Source organism: Oryx dammah, unplaced genomic scaffold (assembly GCF_014754425.2).
Source record: "Oryx dammah isolate SB20612 unplaced genomic scaffold, SCBI_Odam_1.1 HiC_scaffold_28, whole genome shotgun sequence".
NCBI lineage: Eukaryota > Metazoa > Chordata > Mammalia > Artiodactyla > Bovidae > Oryx > Oryx dammah.
In genome coordinates this window covers 61,931,742-61,953,832 of record NW_024070212.1, presented here as the reverse complement: position 1 = coordinate 61,953,832, position 22,091 = coordinate 61,931,742, and the positions used below count along the sequence as shown (strand labels likewise).

Sequence of the window (22,091 nt, the reverse complement as noted above, 5' to 3'; positions counted from 1 at the left end):
TAAACATTTGACACTGTAAATATTTCTCTAAGACAGCTTTGGTTTCATCCAATTTATTTTGATATGTGTACTTATTATCTGAGTATAAAATTTTTTTATTTTTTCTTTGACTTGAGAAAAACAAGAAGAGTGGTTTTTACATCCCAAGTGGTTTGTTTTAATTTGTGCTGTATTGATTACTGTCATTGTTTTCTTATTTGTTATTCATTTGAAAATGTAATTCAGAAAATATTGGCCTCACCTACTTTTCTCCAGCAGATACATATATACTCAGTGAAGAAGGAAAAACCTTACTTTTTAACGCCTTTTATACATTATTAGAAATTTCTGCTCAACCATTATATTTTTTTCTGAGTTTTATTTGCAAATATTGAAAGTTACAATAGATAATGAAACAAAGGGGAGATATCTTATAAAATTTACATAAAGCCTGATACTGATTGCATTGTTTCAGTTGGTATCAAACAAAATTGAACCATCAATGGAAAAGCTATTCTGTTTTCAAATCTTTCTTAGTTCAGTAGCTTCTTTAACTCAGTTTGTGATGTAGGTGAGGTATAAATAAGAAATCTCAAGCTAAGATTGAATAATGATGCAATTTTATGCATACTATAAAATGTTTTAAAATCTGTTTTTGTGTGCCATAAAATCTCTGCTCTCTGAAAGTGAGACATTTGGAATTTTACATTAGTTTTAGCTTATCCATGTTTTTCTGATGAGGCAGGAAAGAGTGAGGTAAATATTTTGACTAAAGTTATAATTCATTTTACCCACACAACAAACACGGTTAACAAATAAATTAATTATCTCTTTTTAATCTGCCAATTTTCTAAATCATCTTAAAGCATTAATTAAAAAGTTGCCAACGCTATATCAACACTTTCAGGACTCATATTAAAGAAATATATCACTGTATATAATACTGTAATAGAATAGTGAGAATTTTACATCATTTTAGGAATATTTAGAGGAAATTTACACATTCTACTGCTAGAAATTTGAATTCTCAATATCAAAATGGATTTTAATTTAGTTCAAAGTATATTTTTGAATTTTCTTCTTAAAGAGAATTTTCATTAAATTTTTTAGCATTGTAATTATCCACCAGTGGTAGTGATAGAGTACAATTATGTACAGCAGGAGTAGATCTGAATGGTATAAATGATGGTATTCAGCAGTTATTTTGGCCCACAATGACACATACCAGTTGCCAGCCATTTGCAACAGTCTTACAGAAAACAAAATTCCAATGCATCCTTGTCAGTGTAATTTATCAAACAGTCAAGCACTCATCTCAGCATATCTTAGTTTGCTCTCCTCAAAGCAGCAGTAGGTCACTTAATGCATCATTAAGTAAGTATAACAAAAAGTGTACAGGAAGTTCATGCTCCTCACAGCAATGCTCAAATTACAGAGCACAGGAATTCTGGATAAATACCCTAAACATTTCACAGAAAAAACGTGTTGGTGGGAAAATTCTGAAACGTGTTCTTCACATGTTCTTAGAAGGTCTTGGAAGAATTGAGTCCCTCTGTAGTCAACATTAAGTCTATTAATACATTTTCCAGGTTTTGCTCTTTTTCCCTATCTCTCTTTCTTGAGTGCCTCACTTTGATTTCCTTGGATGAATTATGTCCCCCCAAAGCACAGCTACTAAGTTTTTGTTTCATAGTTTGTGTTCAACTGAAATGCAAGCTTAGAAATTATTTTTATTTCAGTAAAATGTTTATTAACTTTGAACCCTACTAGGTGATTTGGATCCAAATTTTGATTACAAGAATCAAAATACTTTTTTAAATAAAAAAATTAAATATGTAGAGACTAATAATTTTAAGAAAAAGACAATTAATTCTACTAGGCTAACAGAACCAAGTGCAAATAAATGTTTTTGGAGAAGTGTGATACTTCCAAATTTTATATCCCAAACAAGATGTTCAGTTCAATCACTCAGTCGTGTCTGACTCTTTATGACCCCATGAATCGCAGCATGCCAGGCCTCCCTGTCCATCACCAACATTTATTTATCTCAAATGTGTCAATTTTACTGATTTTCTTCCCAAGAACCTACTCTTATTTTCATTGATTCCTCCACTTTTCTATTCTGTTTCATTTGCATGCATGCTCAGTCGTGTCCAACTCTTTGTAACTACATGGACCGTGGCTTCCAGGGTCCTCTGTCCATGAGATTTCCCAGGAAAGAATATTGGAGTCGTTTGCCATTTCCTACTCCTGGGGATCTTCCTGACTAAGGGATTGAACCCATATCTCCTGCTTGACAGGTGGATTCTTTACTACTGAGCCATCTGGGAATCTCTATTTCATTTCAGTTAAGTTCAGTCACTCAGTTGGGTCCAACTATTTGCAACCCCCATGGACTGCAGCACGCCAGGCTTCCTGTCCATCACCAACTCCCAAGCCTACTCAAATTCATGTCCATCGAGTCAGTGATGCCATCCAACCATCTCATCCTCTGTCGTCACCTTCTCCTCATGCCTTCTATCTTTCCCAGCATCAGGGTTTTTTCCAATGAGTCAGTTCTTCACATCAGGTGGGCAAAACATTGGACTTTCAACTTCAGCATCAGTCCTTCCAATGAATAACCAAGACTGATCTCCTTTAGGATGGACTGGTTGGATCTCCTTGCAGTCCAAGGGACTCTGAAGAGTCTTCTCCAATACCACAGTTCAAAAGCAAAAATGCTTCGGTGCTCAGCTTTCTTTATAGTCCAACTCACATCCATACATGCCTACTGGAAAAACCATAGCTTTGACTAGATGGATCTTTGTTGGCACAGTAATGTCTCTGCTTTTTAATATGCTGTCTAGGCTGATATAGCTTTTCCTCCAAAGATCAAGCATCTTTTAATTTCATGGTTGCAGTCACCATCTGCAGTAATTTTGGAACCCAAGAAAATAAAGTCTGTCACTGTTTCCATTGTTTCCCCATCTATTTGCAGGAAGTGATGGGACCAGATGCCATAATCTTAGTTTTCTGAATGTTGAGTTTTAAGCCAACTTTCCACTCTATACTTGCACTTTCATCAAGAGGCTCTTTAGGTCTTCTTTGCTTTCTGCCATATTGGTGGTGTCATCTATATATCTGAGATTATTGATATTTCTCCCAGCAGTCTTGATTTCAGTTTGTGTTTCATCCAGCCCAGCATTTCTCATGATGTACTCTGCATATAAGTTAAATAAGCAGAGTGATAACATACAGCCTTGACATACTCCATTCCAGATTTGGAACTAGTCTGTTGTTCCATGTTCAGTTCTTACTGTTGCTTCTTGACCTTCATAGAGATATCATTTATCTCTGCTCTAATCTTTACTTCTTTCCTTTGCTAGCTTTAGGCTTTAGTTCAGTTCAGTTCAGTCACTCAGTCATGTCCAGCTCTTTGCGACCCCATGAATTGCAGCACTCCATGCCTCCCTGTCCATCACCAGTTCCCGGAGTTCACTCAGACTCACGTTCATCGAGTCGGTGATGCCGTCCAGCCATCTCATCCTCTGTCGTCCCCTTCTCCTCCTGCCCCCAATCCCTCCCAGCATCAGAGTCTTTTCCAATGAGTCAACTCTTCACATGAGGTGGTGAAAATAGTGGAGTTACAGCTTTAGCATCATTCCTTCCAAAGACTGGCTCCAAATAGGAAAAGGAGTACGTCAAGGTTGTATATTGTCACCCTGCTTATTTAACTTATATGCAGAAAACATCATGAGAAACGCTGGGCTGGAAGAAGCACAAGCTGGAATCAAGATTGCTGGGAGAAATATCAATAACCTCAGATATGCAGATGACACCACCCTTATGGCAGAAAGTGAAGAGGAGCTAAAAAGCCTCTTGATGAAAGTGAAAGAGGAGAGTGAAAAAGTTGGCTTAAAGCTCAACATTCAGAAAACGAAGATCATGGCATCTGGTCCCATCACTTCATGGCAAATAGATGGGGAAACAGTGGAAACAATGTCAGACTATATTTTGGGGGGCTCCAAAATCACTGCAGATGGTGATTGCAGCCATGAAATTAAAAGACACTTACTCCTTGGAAGGAAAGTTATGACCAACCTAGAGAGCATATTGAAAAGCAGAGATATTACTTTGCCAACAAAGGTCTGTCTAGTCAAGGCTATGTTTTTTCCAGTGGTCATGTATGGATGTGAGAGTTGGACTTTGAAGAAAGCTGAGCACCAAAGAATTGATGCTTTTGAGCTGTGGTTTTGGAGAAGACTCTTGAGAGTCCCTTAGACTGCAAGGAGATCCAACCAGTCCATTCTAAAGGAGATCAGTCCTGAGTGTTCTTTGGAAGGAATGATGCTAAAGCTTTAGATTTAGCTTGTTCTTTTAAAGTGTAAAGTAACGTTGTGATTTGAGGGTTTCTTCTTTTTTATTTGAATGGTTATAGCTACAAATTTCCCTTTGGTATTATTTTCACTGTATGCCATAAGTTTTAGTATATTTTCATTTTTATTTGTCTCAAGATATTTTCTAATTTCCTTTGTGATTTCTTCTTTGACCCATGGATTATATATAAAAGCATTCTGCTTTATTTCCACATTTTTATGGGGTTTTCATTTTCCTTTAGCTATTGAGTCCTAGTTTCTACTATGATTGGAAAAGATACGCTGCATGATTTTAATCTTATTAAATTTATTAAGACTTGTTTAGTGGCTTAACATGTGTTCTATCCTGTAGAATGCTATATGTGCATGTGATAGGAATGAATATTCTGCTGTTATTGGGTGGAATATAATATATATGTACTTCCAATTCATCTGGGGTTAAATGTCCTATTTACTTATTGCTCATCTGTCTGGTTGTTCTATCTACTATTTAAAGTAGGGTACTGAAATCTTCTACTAGGATTGTAGACTTGCATATTGCTCCCTTCACTCCTACCAATGTTGGTTTTCCATTTTTAGGAAGTCTGACTTTGGTGCAGGAAATCAGTCTTGAATATTCATTGGAAGGACTGATTCTGAAGCTGAAACTCCGATACTTTGGCCACCTGATGAAAAGAACTGACTCATTGGAAAAGACCCTGATGATGGGAAAAATTGAAGGCAGGAGGAGAAGGGGATGACAGAGGATGAGATGGTTGGATGGCATCACCAACTCAATGGACATGAGTTTGAGCAAGTTCCAGGAGTTGGTGCTGGACAGGGAAGCCTGGCATACTGAAGTCCATGGGGTTGCAAAGAGTCAGACATGACTGAGTGACTGAACTGAACTGATATCTGTGTAAATATATATTTTTTGGTGAATTACGCCTTTTGCCATCCTATAATGTCCTTGTCTCTTATAAAAAATTTAACTTAAAGTTTATTTTGTCTTACATTAGTATAACCACTCCTGTTTGGTTTGGATTGCTATTCACATAAAATATCTTTGTACTTCATTTCACTTTCAACCTATGTGTGTCCTTAGATCTCAAGTAAGTCCCATGCTCACTTTGGCAGAACATATACAAAAATTGGAACAATATAAAAAAGATAAGCATGGATCCTACACATGGATGACACACAAATTTGTGAAGTTTTCCATATTTCTAGGTTCAGGTTGAGAGAGTAGCATTGACATATATACACTACTGTGTGTAATTAGATAGCTAGTGGGGAGCTTCTGGGAGCTTAGCTGGGTGATCTGTGAGGACCTAGAGGGGTGGAATGGGGGTGGGATGGGAGGGAGGCTCAAGAGGAAGAGGATATAAGTATACTTATGGCTGATTCCCTGGTGGTGCTAGTGATAAAGAACTCTTCTACCCATGTAGGATACAAATGAGATGAGGGTTCAGTCCCTGGATTGGGAAGATCCCCTGTTGGAGGGCACAGCAACTCACTTAAGTATTCTTGCCTGAAGAATCTCATGGACAGAGAAGACTAGCATTCTACAGTCCATGGGATCACAAAGAATCAGACATGACTGAAGCAATTCAGCATGCACATGGCTGATTCATGCTGTTGTAGGACAGAAACGAACACAGTATTGTAAAGCAATTAACCTCCAATTAAAAATTTAAAAATAATAAAATAAAGTGAATCCCATAAACAACATTTGGTTGGATATAAATAATGTTCAATATGTTTGCTTTCAATGATTTGTACTAGAATGGTCAATTCTTTGAAGAAATACCTACAAAGTAAACTCAAATTCAACCTCTATCTTTGCTTAAAGTTAGAATTGACCTAGAGTAATCAACAGTGCTGTGTTTCTATAGGTTTACATGTCCCTATTATACACCTAGTACAGAGATCTATGCAGCTTTGTTAAATAGCTTATTGTTCTTCAGTAGGTACCCTGCATAATTCCTACCTCAAGTGGTACTCTCTTAGGAAAACTTCTGAGGGAATAGATTCTGTTTACCTATGCTGTGTCTCTGGGTTTTTACTTATTTGGTTCATTTCGTTTTTTAGTCACTTGTCAGTTCTGGAATTGATTTGAGTTATAAAATGCTTTTACTTACCCACTCTCAGATGAAAGTATAATCTGAAAATACTTTCTCTACTACTACAATTCAGAAATGTTTTGACTCAACAAGACCACTTGCTCGGTACTATAAATCATCCTGATAGATACAATACCCCAAGATTTTATTTTAAACTCCTAAAATTTGGTCATTTGTTTATTTATAGTTTCTACAGCTACAAAATAATGTGCAAATTTTTAGTAAAATTCTAAAAAAATGTGAACTATACCACAAAGACGTTAAAGCACACACAAATCAGACCACATTCTTCTATACCATAAATAAATAAAATGCTTTAATTCAACAAATGCTGAATGCTAGCTACTGCAAATATCACCAACATAAATTGTTTATAACACAAGGCAGATTTTATTTTTTACTGTAGTAAGGGAGAGATCATTATCTCTTTAAAGATAACCTAGCAGTAACCTAGAAGAGGAAAGGTGAGATCAAAATTAATTCAGAATTGAAAGTTTGGTTTAAGGTGAATTTTTTCATGTAAAAAGTTGTTGGAAATTGGTAAATATCACCACTTTAAAATAGTAGAGGTTGATAGAAATAGCAAAGTGAGGATTTTTCAAAGACTCTTAGGGCACAACTGTCTCTTAATGCTTTCCATTGAAGAGTCGAAAGATCTTTCAAAAAGTGTCTATAATAAAATAGCAAACCATTTGCTAAATAAACTCCTGGGCCAGTAAAAAAGTGTTCATAAATATAGTAGAACATCAGACTCATGCTAACATGAACAGTAGATATGGTTTCTGTTCTTAGTGTTCAGGTCAAATGTAGGAACACATGATTTCAGTCCTCACAAATAATGCTGCATGCCCACCAAACTCAATTTATTTTTCTCTTACGCACTGTAAGTACAGCCAAACTATAGTTCTTAGCCTCTTCTTCAGCTTTGTAGAGACCAGTAATTGAGTTCTGGCAAATGGAATGAGGCTGGAGAATACATGGCCTGTAAAATGTATGCACAAACTTCCATGTTCTCTCCTGTTCCTCACTCGGTTGCTGGATATTTATGCCAACAATTGTAACTATGAGCACAAAGGGGTAGAGCAATGGAATGAAAGGAGCCTGGGTCCATGAATAACTTCATTAAGCAGACCTCCTACTTCCCCCTCCTCCTCTCTCTCAACATAATGCCCCAACACCTACTACCACATAGAATTTTAATATCAAAGGAAAATACTGTTTAATCATGCTAAGTCATCAAAATATTGAGATTTATCTCATTCTCAGTCTCAGTCTAGTTCAGTTCACTAGTTCAGTCGTGTTCGACTCTTTGCAACCCCATGAATCACAGCACGCTAGGCCTCCCTGTCCATCATCAACTTCCGGAGTTCACTCAGACTCACGTCCATCGAGTCCGTGATGTCATCCAGCCATCTCATCCTCAGTCGTCCCCTTCTCCTCCTGCCCCCAATCCCTCCCAGCATCAGAGTCTTTTCCAGTGAGTCAACTCTTCACATGAGGTGGCCAAAGTACTGGAGTTTCAGCTTCAGCATCATTCCCTCCAAGGAAATCCCAGGCTGATCTTCAGAATATACTGGTTGGATCTCCTTGCAGTCTAAGGGACTCTCAAGAGTTTTCTCCAACACCACAGTGAAAAAGCATCAATTTTTGGTGCTCAGCTTTCTTCACAGTCCTATTCTCACATCCACACATGACCACAGGGAAAACCATAGCCTTGACTAGATGGATCTTAGTCGGCAAAGTAATGTCTCTGCTTTTCAATATGCTCTCTAGGTTGGTCATAACTTTCCTTCCAAGGAGTAAGCATCTTTTAATTTCATGGCTGCAGTCACCATCTGCAGTGATTTTGGAGCCCCCCAAAATAAATTCTGACACTGTTTCCACTGTTTCCCCATCTATTTCCCATGAAGTGAGGGGACCAGATGCATTGATCTTCATTTTCTGAATGTTGAGTTTTAAGTCAACTTTTTCACTCTCCTCTTTCACTTTCATCAAGAGGCTTTTTAGTTCCTCTTCACTTTCTGCCATAAGGGTGGTGTCATCTGCTTATCTGAGGTTATTGATATTTCTCCTGGCAATCTTGATTCCAACTTGTGCTTCTTCCAGCCCAGTGTTTCTCATGATGTACTCTGCATATAAGTTAAATAAGCAGGGTGACAATATACAGCCTTGACGTACTCCTTTTCCTATTTGGAACCAGTCTGTTGTTCCATGTCCAGTTCTAACTGTTGCTTCCTGACCTGAATATAGGTTTCTCAAGAGGCAGATCAGGTGGTCTGGTATTCCCATCTTTTTCAGAATTTTCCACAGTTTATTGTGATCCACACACTCAAAGGCTTTGGCATAGTCAATAAAGCAGAAATAGATGTTTTTCTAGAACTCTCTTGCTTTTTCCGTGATCTAACAGATGTTGGCAATTTGATCTCTGGTTCCTCTGCCTTTTCTAAAACCAGCTTGAACATCTGGAAGTTCATGGTTCATGTATTGCTGAAGCCTGGCTTGGAGAATTTTGAGCATTACTTTACTAGCGTGTGAGATGAGTGCAATTGTCTACTTACCCTAATTTACTATGATCTTGGTATCAAATTAATATTCTTAAAACAGCCAAAATTGCTTTCAATGACCTTAATCCTCCCACCATTTTCTTGTTTCTAAATATCCTCTTGTCTATCATTCCTATTCTTTTTGATCATTTTTTTTAATGTTTAGTTTGTATTTCATATCAGTAGCTTTGTCTGAGATCTTTGGCTAAAAGTCTTTTCCCCCTTCTTTTGGGTCTTTGAATTTTAATTATCTGACCAATAACAATGCCAACCTCACTGTCTCAAGAGAATAGTTTCCTGATTAAATCCCTCCCAAGACTAAGAGTTCAGGTTCCTATCAGACTTAGTATTATTTTGCAGTTCTTTATAAAGGTAATTTTAAAAATAAGGAAATTTCAACTATGTAATTTTAAACCCAACCAAATTGTGAATTTCTTGAGGATAGGAACTAATTGTATATTGGTTATTATTATATCCCTCATAGCCTGTTCAATGAATAATATTGGAAGAAACAAATGAAAGATGGAAGGAGGGAAGGAAGGATGAAGGAAGGGAAAGAAGGAAGGAGAAAAGGAAGAAAAGGAGGAAAGAAAATTAGGAAGAAATTGTAACTAGTCACTTACACTGAAACCCTGAATATCTCATTCCTCCTCTTTGTTGTATGCCCATATTATAGTCTCCAAGATCTATCACCGAAGCCTTTCTGAGGATGTCAAAAAGTTTGTACTTATCAAGATTCTCTCTTTGCTCACATTTTAGAAGATTCCTCTGAACTTTTTTCTCAATTAGACCTCAACATCTTGGTCCCTTAAATCTGTTGACCTGCCTAGCCCAATTTTAGCAAGAATCCTTGCATAGGTAAGTTTAGAGAGAATAATCCACCCTTGGTATCTTATCCCTCTCAATATCTGATCAAATCTTCATCTTCCACCCCTGGCATCTAATCACTCTGGCCTCTCTTCTCCAAGAATCCTGTTAAGTCAGCTTAGCAGTAATTCTCCTACCCCTCTTTGATGTCTCTGCTTAGTAATTTCCTATTTATTGAACCGTCATCCTATCCTTTCACTATAAAACACATTGCCTGTCATTGCCATATTCAAAATTGAGCCCGGTTCTACACGGAGATCTCTCTTCCTCTATTGCAACAATTGTTGGGTGGAATCTGTCTGCACTGTAACTACTGTCTGGCTTTCTAGTTCCTTTAATCCTACAAAATCTTAGGTTCTCTTTCCAGGATTTCTAGATGTGTGCATCTAGAAATACACACGTCTTATTTTATCTGGGTATCATATTATAATGGGTTGCTAATATCTGTGGTGACCATTTTTCTCATTTTCCTAGAACAGTCCTATATTTTCTATTATAAGTATTAATAGCATTCCTTTTACTCTCAAGAATGTCCTGGTTTGGATAAATTATATGGTGATTGCACTGTTAACAGATAAACTGAGGCATATTACAAATTTTGATAATTTATTTGAGCAAAAAATCAATTCCAGTTGGGCAGTGTCAAACCAGAAGTGATTAGGAGTGTTCTACTGAAAGGAACTGGAGATGAGGTTTTTATAGAAAAAATAGAAATAATGCAAAATAAATAGCATTGGCTTATCGTAAGTAGTTACATTACTTGGGAAAGCTTAGGTGGGTGTTTGTGACTGTTCTTTTTACCTTTGAGACATTTATAGGAATTGACTCTGGCTTAAGTTTCAGTTTGTTTATATAGGCAACCTAAGCATTAGAGCCAGTCTACTGGCCTCCTTGTCAGATTACTTTAACACTACTGGTATCTAACCACCGTGATGTAGGTATTCTGAGGACAAGTTTATCTTTCATGGATTCTCTAACACAAACTATGCAATTCAAAACCTGTAATGAATCATAAAGTACTAATAAGTGCACCATTAGCTGATGCAGTTAAGCCTTTGGGAAACATAAAAATATGTAAGCCACATTGGTATCAACTGGTTCCTTAAAATAATAATTGCATGAAGTATATACTTTAAGGAGTTATGATGAAATATCCCATGCTTAGGAAGCCTACAGAAGCAAACTGAAACCGAGTCAGTGCCAGCGTGTGAATGCTCAATCGTGTCCAGCTCTTTGTGACTCCATGGACTATAGCTTGGCAGGCTTCTCTGTACACAGGGTTTTCCAGGCAGGAAATACTGGGGTAGGTTGCTATATCCTTCTCCAGGGGATCTTTCTAACTCAGGGACTGAACCCCTGGTCAGTTGTGTCTCCTGCATTAGCAGGAGGATTCTTTACCACTTGAATCAGCTGCAAAGCCCAAAATACTAATAAATGCATAATTAGCTGATGTAGTTAAGCCTTTGGGAAATATCACAAAAACCTGTAAGCCACATTTGTATCAATTGTTTCCTTAAAATAATAATTGCATGAAGTATATACTATAAGGAGTTATGATGAAACTTCCCAAAGGACTAATTTACTTCTCAAGGATGATTTTACATACTGAGAGCATCGGGAACAATAATTATTATAATAATCAATCAAAGAGAGAACTGGGCATTTGTTTTAATGTTACTTCATCACTGCTGAAAGAATTCTCTCAGGATTATACCTTCTATAAACTCAGTTGTAAAGTGAAACATACAACTGCCTCTAGTATAAATACTTCAGTGCATTTCATAGATGAAAGAGATCATGATAATTCAGAAAGGAGGTAGCATAAACTATATTTAAAAGTTTAAGAATGCCATTAAATCAGCATCTAGTAACAGCCAATAAGACGCACAAGTTAACATGAGTAATTTCTAAGGATTTGGAAAGGGGATCTGAATTCATAGGGATCTTAAGGAAAAAATTACATCAGAAAATATTTGAGGTTGAGATTTTAGATTATTTTGTGATTTATTTTCTTTTCATCCATTCATCTATTTTCCTAATTTAAAACAGTTAAGTGTATTTTGTGGACAGTGTATTGGACTACATATACAAAAGCTGTGGAAGATATAAAGAAGAGTGTGCTGCAACCTTATGTGCTAATAAGTGTTATTAAGCATGGTAGAAAAGATGAACAAAACAAACAAAATCTTGAAACATCTGAAATGTATGTAGAGAATATTGAGGAGGAGGAAGACTTAGGAGTCTGAAATCTGGTTATATGATTCAGTATCATATTTCAGGTGAGTGTTAACCTGATTTTACATTAGGGTAGTGGTATGAAAAACAGGTCAGGAAGAACAACAGGGACCATATGGCTTTATATTCAGAAGGAATTGATAACCAACTGGATGTAGAGTGTAATGGATTGATGGAAAATTGTTGCAAAAGTTCTAGCATCACTCTATGTATACAAATATCTATGCTCTTTACAATTTGGCATCACAGCCACTTTCCTCAAGAGGTGGTGTCTATTTTTCCAAACTAACTCTGGGGTTAGTCATACAACTTTCTTTGTCCACTTTCTTTGATAGTGGCAAACTTGCTACAAGTGTAGACTTGAAAATACTTTCTCATTTCCACTTTCTTTCTTGGAACACAGCTACCATTGTGGAAACAGGCCCAAGCTAGCATACTAAAAGGTAAGTAATATCTAGAGCAGAGCTGAGTACTCCAGTTGAGGTCACCTTATATAGCCAGATTCTAGTTGAACTGTCACCTGTGTGAACCTGTAGAAGATCAATCACCCAAAGAAACAGGATCAGGCAGGCACCCCACTGGCTTCTGAGAAACAATAAATAGACATTGTATATATTCCTGAGATTTAATGTGTTCCCTGCCCCCCCCAAGCATTATTTCATCAATAGACATATTGGTAAGAAAGAGAGAGGGAAAAGCCAAAGATGAACATAAGATTTTTCACATTTGCTGTTTTTAATTTCAATCTCACTATGAGATAGTACATCCCTAAGTATCCATTCTTTGTGACTCCATGGACTGCAGTACGCCAGGCTCCTCTGTTCATGGGGATTCTCCAGACAAGAATACTGGAGTGGATTGCCATGCCCTCCTATAGGAAGTGAAGTGAAGTCACTCAGTTGTGTCCTACTTTTTGTGACCCCATGGACTGTAGCCTACCAGGCTCCTCCATCCATGGGATTTTCTGGGCAAAAGTACTGGAGTGGGTTGCCATTTCCTTCTCCAGAGGATCTTCCCAACCCAGGGATTGAACCTGGGTCTCCCGCTTTGTAGGCAGATGCTTTACCATCTGAGCCATGAGGAAAGTGCCCAACACAGGGATCAAACCCAGATGTCCTGTATTGCAGGCAGATTCTGTACCATCGGAGCTGCCAGGGAAGCAAGCATTTTCTAACATGTGAGAAAATTCATTGTTAACCATTTTGAGAATGTAAAAATTCAAAAACATTTCTGAATACGTGATTTCTGAATATGTGAAATCCTGGGTTTTCTCCTTCAGTTTACCTATGTGATATATTATCATATGAACATCTTATTTTGAGAGTAACTTCTTTTTGGATAACTTATTGTCTACTTGCAGAAGAAAGGGACAGAAAAGGAAATATTTGTTTACATTTATGAAAGTAATTTCTGACTTACTAATTGAAATTTCATATGCCATGAATTATGTAGCTAAAATATTAGGCAAATGGGATACTTGATCACTCCAAGCAACATCAATTCAAATTAAAAAAATATTAATTACTAAGTTTTAAGCTCAGCAATAGCATTGCTCTTTCAGGCAATTATTTTTAATGTCTTCATTGAAGACAAGCATATTTCTATAGAATGTTTTAAACTCCTTTATTACAATAAGTAGTGTACTCAAAATATTGGTAGAAGAATACATAGTAAGTAAAGGATTCTTTACAGAAGTATTTAGTATCTGTATTTTATTTTACTGTTCTCTATTCTATTTACTAATGGAATACTTTATAGTAAAGAAAAAGAAAAAAACTTCTTTTCTAAAGTCTTTCTTACTATATATAGCACACATCTCTGAGCCTTAACAATAATCATAAGTATCCATTTGGCAAACAATTATTATTTTCTGTATAATTACTCCAACTGATTCATTAAATATTTAAGTGGAATTCTCTGGGTGTTATAATAGAGAACAATGAATTGGATATTTAGAAACTTAAGACCAGGTCGCCTCACAATTACCCTAGGTTTCTTTTTTTAAAATTGTTATTATTATCTTTAATCATTGAAAGTGAAAGTTGCTCAGTGGTGTCCGACTCTTTGCAACCCCATTTGCCTTCCAGGCTCTTCTGTACATGGAATTCTCCAGGTCAGAATACTGGAGTGGGTAGCCATTCCCTTCTCCAGGGGATCTTCCCAATCCAGGGATTGAACACAGGTCTCTTGCATTGCAGGTTGATTCTGTAGCATCTGAACCACCAAGGAAGCCCTTTTAATCATTATGTGACCTTAATAAAAGTTAATAATCACAACTGTCCTTAAAGTTATGTTTATCCATGGTAAAAAATTATAATATGGTATATGGTATTATATGGTAAAATATGGTAAAGAAAAAGTAATCTTGATACTTTAAATTATAATTCTTCAAAAATAGGACAACACATTTTTTATTTGCTTGCTCATGATAAATTATAGAATGATAATTATTGTTTGTTTTGAATTATTGAGCCCTGAAAAGTTAAACACTTTAAAATGAAGTTTCTCTTTCATTTTACTAATGTTTCTTTCCTTTCCTTTCTTTCTTTTCTGGTGCTAAGCTTATCTTCTTGGTTTACATTTGTTTTGAATTTAGGCTCTCAGGTTTACCAAGACTGGAAAGCCATTTGGTTAAGTAGTGGATAGCATCAATAGATAGATTTTGTTCTCTTTGCACTTGTAAAAATTGTGTTTAAGATTATGAAAGGCTATAAATGCTAATAGTTTACCATATCACTAATGAATGGATACTCCTATTAGATATTAAGATAGAGTTATCAGTAATATGCCTTTTACATTTTGGGGAAACACTATAATATCTGTCTGCACTTGATGTTTGTTAAATGGTTTGGTGAGAACTTTGGTTCAAACGAAGATCAGTTATGAGCAAAAACTGGTAAAAATAAAATTATGAATAAATAGCTTATCTCCTCCTCAAAGATTACTGGAGTGAGAATCAAGAAGTAGGACAATTATACTGTGAGTCTGGGAATTTTGTGCTTATGTCTCTGCAACTTCTGAGCAGACTGTCATGAAAGACCAATTATAGGCTGAGAAAACAGATAGTTGGTTATTGTTATTATTAGAAATATACTAAACAAAATGAAGGGAATTTATTTGATATATTGAGCAAGCAAAGAGAACACATAAAGGGGCAAATACCTTGCAGGCTAAATGACAGACTTGTTAACGTTCTCTCACCACATTCAACACATTCCAGCTCCTTGTAAAAAGCCAATTCTCTTCCCCAGTGTAATTTGTGGTTCATTAATTTCAGTTGGTTAGATGTAAAAAATTACTGGAGGGTCAGGTAGGTTTATATCAGTTTAAAAGAAACAATAATTAGGAAAAAAATGGTCCTTAAGGATTTGAGTTTTTATTGTTCAGTAAACCTCCTTGAATTAACTTTCAGTGAAGTTTTAGGATTCATCCAGTGTCACTGAAGGAGAAAAAGAAAGAAAGACATCAATAAAAATGTTTTGTGAAATCATAAGAATAGCTGAATATTGTACCTAAACCACTGCTGTATTTTGACCTCATTAATGGCTCTATATTTTCTGCCTGTAAAGCTACCATAGTCTCAAAATCCCAAGGCAGATAAAGTTATTATAACAAGAGATAACTAATTCTGCAAATTTGTTCTGTTGTTAAATCAATAAAATCAAATTGTATTTTTGCTTCAAAGTTAATAGAATGATATTGAATAGATGTATATGATTACAGGCCTGATAAAGCACAACACTTGATTTTCACATCCATGGTTTCTTGTGTTAATGTTGACTGCTGATAGTTAAAAGATAAATCAAAGTCAAATTATGGAAAAAGGGCAATGGAAGTACCTGTGGGAGATAGGCTCAAAAGCAACCTAGCTAAGATTTAAAGGTCAAATCTGTGTTGCTTCAGTTGAGATCCAGCTATGAAAAGTATGATGAATTAGTGGTGAACAAAGGAAATTTATCTCCTGGATTACCTTGATTGGCAGAAATTCATAGACCCAAAAGTCTCTGAAGCTCTCTTTTTTTCTCTTATTGACCAGAACTGATAAGAAGGTTTAAGACCTCTACACTTGCAAGTGAACTATAGTGAGACCATCAGTTCATTTCAGTTGCTCAGTTGTGTGTGACTCTTTGTGACTTCACGGACTGAAGCATGCCAGGCTTCCCTGTCCATCATCAACTCCTGGAGCTTGCTCAGGCTCATGTCCATCGAATCGGTGATGCCATCCAACCATCTCATCCTCTGTCGTCCCCTTCTCCTCCCGCCTTCAATCTTTCCCAGAATCAGGGTCTTTTCAATGAGTATTGAGTTTCAGCTTCAGTATCAGTCCTTCCAAAGAACATTCAGGACTGATTTCCTTTAGGATGGGCTGGTTGGATGTCCTTGCATTCCTAGGGACTCTCAATAGTCTTTTCCAACACCACAGTTCAAAAGCATCAATTCTTTGGTGCTCAGCTTTCTTTATAGTCCAACTTGCACATCCATACATGACCACAGGAAAAACCATAGCTTTGAATAGATGGGTCTCTGTCAGCAACGTAATGTCTCTCCTTTTCAATAGGCTGTCTAGGTTGATCATAGATTTTCTTACAAGGAATAAGTGTCTTTTAATTTCACCATCTGCAGTGATTTTGGAGCCCCCCAAAATAAAGTCTGTCACTGTTTCCATTGTTTTCCCATCTATTTGCCATGAAGTGATCGGACCAGATGCCATGATGCAGGAGTCTCTGATGGAGGCATGGGTCGGTGGTGGCTTGCTGCAGGGTCAGGAGCACTGAGTGTGGCAGTGGGGTGCACTGGACCTTCTGAAGTAGGTCATCATTATCTTTATCATCTCAACCATAGTTTGGTCTCAGGTCAAACAACAGGGAGGGAACACAGCACTGCCCATCAACAAAAAATTGTATTAAAGATTTACTGAGCATGGGAACAAGAACAGGTTACCCCCACAGTTAGTCTCTTCCATCAGGAAGCTTCCATGAGCCTCTTATCCTTTCCCTTTAGGATTGGCAGACAGAATGAAAACCACAGTCACAGAAAACTAATCAAACTGATCACGTGGACCACAGCCTTGTCTAACTCAATGAAACTATGAGCCATGCCATGTCGAGCCACCCAAGATGGACAAGCCATGGTGGAGAGTTTTGACAAAACGTGGCCCGCTGGAGAAGGGAATGGCAAACCACTTCAGTATTCTTGCCTTGAGAACCCCATGAACAGTGAGCTCATAGAGAAAATAAAATTATCAAAAGTGTTTGATAAGACAAATCTTTCCAAAGATAAATACCTACTAAGATTTGAAAAACTATTGAATCTTTTGAAACATTCATTGTGCCATTGATAATTTCCACATAAATGTCAGTAAAGGACCATCTGTGCCAGTGGTGATGAATTAGTATAGTCTAACTTTAATAAATTTGAACACATTTAAAATATATTAAAAATTATTATAAAAATTGTGTAAAAATTAACAAAACTATTTTGAAATCTGAAAGTTTTAAATGAGATAGAAAATAAATATTGATTCACAAATTAAATCAGTGATTTTTCTTCTTTATTATTCAATAAAATTAAACAGTGAACAAATATAATCAACCCACTAATACAACTGACTCTTTTCTAGATCCTTGAAACAAGCTAGGTATGTTTGCTTCATCAGTTCAGTTCATCAGTTCAGTCACTCAGTCGTGTCCGACTCTTTGTGACCCCATGAATTGCAGCATGACAGACCTCCCTGTCCATCACCATCTCCCAGAGTTCACTCAGACTCATGTCCATTGAGTCAGTGATACCATCCAGCCATCTCATCCTCTGTTGTCCCCTTCTCCTCCTGCCCCCATCCCTCCCAGCATCAGAGTCTTTTCCAATGAGTCAACTCTTTGCATGAGGTGGCCAAAGTACTGGAGTTCCAGCTTCAGCATCATTCCTTCCAAAGAAATCCCAGGGTTGATCTCCTTCAGAATGGACTGGTTGGATCTCCTTGCAGTCTAAGGGACTCTCAAGAGTCTTCTCCAACACCACAGTTCAAAAGCATGAATTCTTCAGCGCTCAGCCTTCTTCACAGTCCAACTCTCACATCCATACATGACCACAGGGAAAACCATAGCCTTGACTAGACGGACCTTAGTCGGGAAAGTAATGTCTCTGCTTTTGAATATGCTATCTAGGTTGGTCATAACTTTCCTTTCAAGGAGTAAGCCTCTTTTAATTTCATGGCTGCAGTCACCATCTGCAGTGATTTTGGAGCCCCCCAAAATAAAGTCTGACACTGTTTCCACTGTTTCCCCATCTATTTCCCATGAAGTGATGGGACCGGATGCCATGATCTTCGTTTTCTGAATGTTGAGCTTTAAGCCAACTTTTTCGCTCTCCTCTTTCACTTTCCTCAAGAGGCTTTTTAGCTCCTCTTCACTTTCTGCCATAAGGGTGGTGTCATCTGCATATCTGAGGTTATTGATATTTCTCCCAGCAATCTTGATTCCAGCTTGTGTTTCTTCCAGTCCAGCGTGTCTCATGATGTACTCTGCATAGAAGTTAAATAAGCAGGGTGACAATATACAGCCTTGATGTACTCCTTTTCCTATTTGGAACCAGTCTGTTGTTCCATGTCCAGTTCTAACTGTCACTTCCTGACCTGCATACAGATTTCTCAAGAGGCAGGTCACATGGTCTAGTATTATCATCTCTTTCAGAATTTTCCACAGTTTATTGTGATCCACACAGTCAAAGGTTTTGGCATAGTCAATGAAGCAGAAATAGATGTTTTTCTGGAACTCTCTTGTTTTTTCCATGATCCAGCAGATGTTGGCAATTTGATCTCTGGTTCCTCTGCCTTTTCTAAAACCAGCTTGAACATCAGGGAGTTCACGGTTCACGTATTGCTGGAGCCTGGCTTGGAGAATTTTGAGCGTTACTTTACTAGCATATGAGATGAGTGCAATTGTGTGGTAGTTTGAGCATTCTTTGGCATTGCCTTTCTTTGGGATTGGAATGAAAACTGACCTTTTCTAGTCCTGTGGCCACTGCTGAGTTTTCCAAATTTGCTGGCATATTGAGTGCAGCACTTTCACAGCATCATCTTCCAGGATTTGAAACAGCTTAACTGGAATTCCATCACCTCCACTAGCTTTGTTCATAGTAATGCTTTCTAAAGCCCAGTTAGAATTAATCTTAGATAATTTTTAAAAGTTTGCTAATATGTTAAACAAATAGATTAAGGAAATAAATTTTTGCTTGTTTTTCCTTTCAATTTTTTTATTTGTTTATTAGTGTGCTAGATAATTTTGCAAAGCTATATTCTACACAGGTAAGGGGAAGCCTGAAGGAAGATGTTAACAAAATGGGATGTAATGAACATGTCTAAAAACTGGCTGTAATAATATCATCTTGTATTATTTGAATTAGCAGTTTGATACAATTATTCATATACATTAATATTACTAAAATTAAATTTATAAATGAAACAGTTTACATTTATTTAGCATTGTGCAATATGAAGAATTAATCAAAAAGTGAAAATCAGTCTCTTAGAAATAATTAAACAAAAACTTCTTTTATCTGTAAAGGAGGTAAAAGCATATTACTGAATATATGAATTACCTTTGTTTCTGAAATAAAGTTTTATAAAGTAATTGAACATAATTGAAAGCTAGAGTTTACCTTAAAACAATAACAACAGTTCCTTTAAATTATTATTACATGCTAAGTGCTGAGTTAAGGCTTTATTGTCTGGTAACATATTCATGGGTGCATTCTTAGTCACTCAGTCCTGTCTGACTCTTTGCCACGTTTTGTACTATAGTCTGCCAGGCTCCTCTGTCCATGGGATTTTTCATGCAAGAATACTGGAAGGATTGCCATTTCCTCCTCCAGGGGATCTTCCTGACCCAGGGATCACACCCAAGTCCTGGCTCCTGTGTCTGCCCTGAATTGCACGTGGATTCCTAACTGGCTGAGCCATCTGGAATCTCCAGTAATACATTCATCTCACAACAAATATAAGTCAGAGACTATTATTATTGTCTCTTAGAGATGGGATTAAGTGATTCATTGCACGTCACACAACTAATACATGTTTGAATTCTTCTTTGAATCTGGATTATTTGATTTCTTTACTCCTTGACAGAGAACTAAGCTACTAGCATCTGTTTGGTTTTTAAAGTATTGCAGATGTTGAAACTATACATTTTTTTGTATTGGTTCTCTATTCTAACTATATAATATCACCCTTCATCTTGGGCAAGTAGTGAGAAGTAATATTGTAATAATATTTCAGTCTCAACTCAGCAATGAACTTACTCATTAGTGACATTCATTCCTTGAATTACCACACATTTATTAATTAAATAAAGATTCATTGCACTTTTCCTGGGTACAACTCCAGTTCAATACTGCCATGGATTGAATGTTACTTTCCAAAATTCATATGTTGAAGTATAATCCTCTAGGTAATGGCCCATATTGGTGATTAGGTCATGAGGGTCAAATCCTCATAATTGGGATTAGTGCCCATATAAAAGAGACTCCTCAGAGCTCCTCAGCCTTTTCATTATGTAAAGAGCCAATGAGAAGTCCAAAGACTGTAGCAGTGGACCACAATCATGCTGGTGCCATGATTTTGGACTGGCCAGCTTCCCAAACTGTGAGAAATAAATTTCTGTTGTGGTACTTTTTAATAGCAATCCAAAAGAACTAAGACCAATAATAATGTTTCATCTACTTCCTGGTACAACATGTAGTGGTTAAAAAGACATCCAAGTTTTACTCTCAAGGAGTTTAGTTAGAAAAATAGATCATATACAAAGAAAGAAATCTGCCTACACGTATGAGTGAAAAAAAAAAAGTTGATTTGGTATTAATATATTCAGAAGCACTTAGTTGTTTCCCATTCTATACACTGGACCAAGATCAACTCTGTTTTAGTTACTCATCTATGTAGCAGTAGAAGCAGTATAGTAGCAGTTAAGATTTTGCCTTTGGAACTAGACCTCTGTATATAATCCTGATCTATCAGCACACACTTACTAGTTTCTATAAACTTGGGGAAATTTCATAACCTCTTTAAACCCCAGCTTCCTTTTCTGTAAAATAAAACGTCATATCAGCTCCATAGGATAAAGGATAACAACAGTAATAATGATTTTGATAAATATATTTGAAACATTTTTTTTTAATTTTGAAAATAATTAGGTTTTTCTTCTTCATATTAAACTTTTCCAGTACTTTCAATGTTCTAAATCTTTGATTGTTAGGCTTGGTTCAATAGCATATAATATGTAACTTTATATGTCATTCTTTGTGCTATATCCTGGAGATAAAGTTTAAAGTTTTAAAAAACAAATGACTTGGTCATCAAGAATTTTATAGTCCAGGGAAGAAAGACACAAAATTAATAATTTTAGTGTAATGAATGATTAGTTTGTTTTATTTTTACAGAAAATAATTATATTTGCTTTCTCATTTTGTTTTCAACTCTGAGAAATAAATTAGGTTATGACTAAATCAGGTTGATTCCTATAGCACAGTAAGTCAGGTATAACTAAGAAAAATGATAGCTCAGTTCAGTTCAGTTCAGTCTGTCATTTGTGTCTGACTCTTTGCGACCCCATGAAATGCAGCACGCCAGGACTCCCTGTCCATCACCAACTCCCAGAGTCCACCCAAACTCATGTCCATTGAGTCGGTGATGTCATCCAACCACCTCATCCTCTGTCGTCCCCTTCTCCTCCTGCCCTCAATCTTTCCCAGCATCAGGGTCTTTTCCACTGAGTCAGCTCTTCGCATCAGGTGGCCAAAGTATTGAAGTTTCAGCTTCAACATCAGTCCTTCCGATGAACCACCAGGACTGATCTCCTTTAGGATGGACTGGTTGGATCTCCTTGCAGTCCAATGGACTCTCAAGAGTCTTCTCCAACACCACAGTTCAAAAGCATCAATTCTTCAGCACTCAGCTTTCTTTGTAGTCCAACTCTCACATCCATACATGACCACTGGAAGAACCATAGCTAGATGAT

The 22,091-nt window shown here is 36.8% G+C and overlaps 1 non-coding gene across 1 annotated transcript; it reads left to right on the top strand.

Annotated features, from left to right (window-relative positions):
• Positions 1-5,436: 5,436 nt before the first annotated feature.
• Positions 5,437-5,541, top strand: LOC120857095. The gene has a single exon (XR_005719577.1). It is a non-coding gene; the product is annotated as a U6 spliceosomal RNA (small nuclear RNA).
• Positions 5,542-22,091: the final 16,550 nt, after the last annotated feature.